A 2,925-nucleotide genomic window follows, 5' to 3' on the forward strand; every position below is an offset into this window, starting at 1 on the left:
TTTGACAAACAGAAAAATTCTATTACCTCCTCGAAGGAACTCCTTGAAAATACATTGTCCCTTTGTAGTCAGATCTTCCTGCCACCCACCCTTAACCCCTAACAACCACTGATCTATTTTCCATCACTATAGTTTGGCCTTTTCTAGGATGTCATATACATGGAATCATACATTATGTAGGCTTTTGAGTCTGGCTTCTTTCACTTAGCATAATACATTTGAGATTCATCCATGTTGTTGCAGGTACCCGTAGTTTGTTCCTTTTTATTGCTCAATACTATTCCATTTGTGGGTCCTTCACAGTTTAGCTGCCAGTTGAAGGATATTTACATTATACCCGATTTTGGGTGATTGTAAATAAAGCTGTTATAAACATTCACAAATGGTTTTTATGTAAATATGTCTTCTTTGTTTATTTCTTTTCTTTCTTTCTTTCTTTCTTTTCTTTCTTTCTTTCTTTTCTTCAGGGTCTCCCCCTGTTACCCAGGCTGGAGGGGAGTGGCTCAGTCATAGCTCACTGCAGCCTGAAAGTCCTGGCTTCAAGCCATTCTCACATCTCAGCCTCCCTAGTGGCTAGGACTACAGGGCATGCCACCAAACACAGCTAATTATTTTCTTTTTATTTTGTAGAGATAAAGTCTCACTGTGTTGCCCAGGCTGGTCTCAAACTGCCTCCCAAAGTGTTGGGTTTACAGGTGTGAGCCACTATGTTCAGCCAAGTCTTATTTCCCTTGGGTAAATACTTAAGAGTGGGATTATTATGTATAGTATATGTATATTTAACATTATAATAAGCTGCCCAACTATTGCTCATAGTGACTGTACCATTTTGCATTTGAGAATTCAAGTTTTTCTGTGTACTTGTCAGCACTTGGCATTGTCGGTTTTTTTTTTTTAAGTCATTCTAGAGCATACATAGTAGTATCTCATTGTGGTTTTGGTTTCCATTTCCCTAATGACTAGTAATATAGACCGTATATCCATGTATTTGTTTGCCATTAGTATATATTTTTTTGTTGAAGTGTCTTTTCAGATCTTTTGTCCTTTTAAAAAAAAGAGTTGCTTTCATATTACGGTTTGATGATTTTTATATAATCTAGATATATGATTCAAAAACATTTTCCCCCAGTCCCTGCCTTGTTTTTTCTTTCTCTTAAAGTATCTTTTGCAGAGCAAAAAAAGTTTTTGATTTTGATGAAGTCCAGTTTATCCATTTTTTTCCTTGTTCTGATAGTGCTTTTGGTGTTATGTCTAAGAACTCTTTGCCTAGCTCAAGGTCACAAATATTTTCCTATACATTTTCTTCTAAGTGTTTTACAGTTTTACATTTACATTTAAGTTTATGGCCCATTTCAAGTTAATTTTTTATTAGCAAGTTTCAAGTTTATTTTTTATTATTTCTTTACTAACTAAAGGGATGATCCTAATTAAACCAGCACTTTAAATTAATTCCACATAAGATACTTATGGAGGTTTGCTTGTTGAACTGAGCTTGTTCATTCTCTCAGCTAATTACTTTCCAAAGTGATGATAGAATTTTTATTCTACTTTTTTGTAGACCTGAGTACAGGTGACATTGTTCAGGATGCGGTCCACCATTAATTTCCCATTTTTTAACTTTCTTGTTACTGTGCTTTCCTTTCCTTTCTATTCCTGATGTTGAACCAATGTGCCATGTATGAAGTTGTGGACAGTCTGTGTTTTTCTGCTATTAGCTGTAGTTTCTTCAAACTTCTCCGCCAGGGTACAAGAGAACTGTGTTGGTTTCAGAGTGCTCTCAGTGTTTATGATGGTTTTTGCTGTCACAAGAGATGTTACAATCTCGTCGGGCCATTGCATGCATTTTTCACGAACTATTCCCATTCCTAGTTCCATCGTGTATTCATCAAAGCATTTGCTGTCCACTTGACGCTGTTGTCCTCCCAGCTGCTGAATGGTGGCCAGCATGGGTGTGCGAGCAGAGCAGGGTCTGGCTCAGGGGTGGGGGTAGGATATTGAGCCAGGTTTTTTGTATAAGGTGTGAGATACATGTCTAGGGTGATTTTTTGGCATTTGGGTTAGTACTATTTGTTAAAAAGACAATCGTTTTTTCCATTGAACTGTGTTTGCACCTAAGTAAAAAATCAGTTGACTACAGTATTTGTATGGATCTATTTCTTCACTCTATGCTACATTGATCTATGTGTCTCTGCTTTCATCAGTACCCACTGTCATGATTATTGTAGCTTTATAGTATAATTAACTTTAGAACATCTCTTCAAGAAAGAAACAAATTCTCTCAAGCACCCTAATCAGTTTCCTTTTCAGTCTTCTTATCCAAGCAAATGGATTATTTCTCAACAATTTTATCTTCAATGTTCATTCAGTTTATATATTGACTCAGAAAGGTTGTAGCTATACTTCTTGTAGCCTTTCCCTGGATAGAAAAAAGACCCCTGTACACTATAGCATTTGAGTTTCTCTGCATCAAAGTCAAAATGCAAAAATTTGCACGCACACATACACCCACCCACCCACCCACTCACCCACCCAAACCAAAAACCATCCACTGAGATATCATCTGCAGACATTCCCTTAAGGGGCTTTCCAGGGAGCTACTACCTCTTATAGGCCCCATCACTCTGACCAAGCTGCCTGGACAGTGGTGACACCTTACCACCCATTGATAACCAGCTTCCTGTCTGGTGGAGTGTCAGTTGGTGGGAACCAGCTGTTATGATTCATCCCACTTAAGATTTCTGCCTTTTGAGAAGTGACGCTAATAGACCTAGGCTGAATGGTGTCTGATTGGGAGAATTTTTTTTTTGAAAGCAGTTGATTTCTAGTGCCTCAGCAACTGAACTTTTTATTTTAAGAGGTATGCTCCAATTTCCAGTTTCTGTGGAAATTCAATAGAGAGATAAATGTTGTTTTCATCAAGTGTTT

General features: G+C 37.5%; 1 pseudogene; it reads right to left on the bottom strand.

Moving 5' to 3' along the window:
• Positions 1 to 1,525: 1,525 nt before the first annotated feature.
• Positions 1,526 to 1,947, bottom strand: LOC129036215 (fatty acid-binding protein 5-like; annotated as a pseudogene).
• Positions 1,948 to 2,925: the final 978 nt, after the last annotated feature.

This window comes from Pongo pygmaeus, chromosome 4 (assembly GCF_028885625.2).
Source record: "Pongo pygmaeus isolate AG05252 chromosome 4, NHGRI_mPonPyg2-v2.0_pri, whole genome shotgun sequence".
Classification (NCBI taxonomy): Eukaryota; Metazoa; Chordata; class Mammalia; order Primates; family Hominidae; genus Pongo; species Pongo pygmaeus.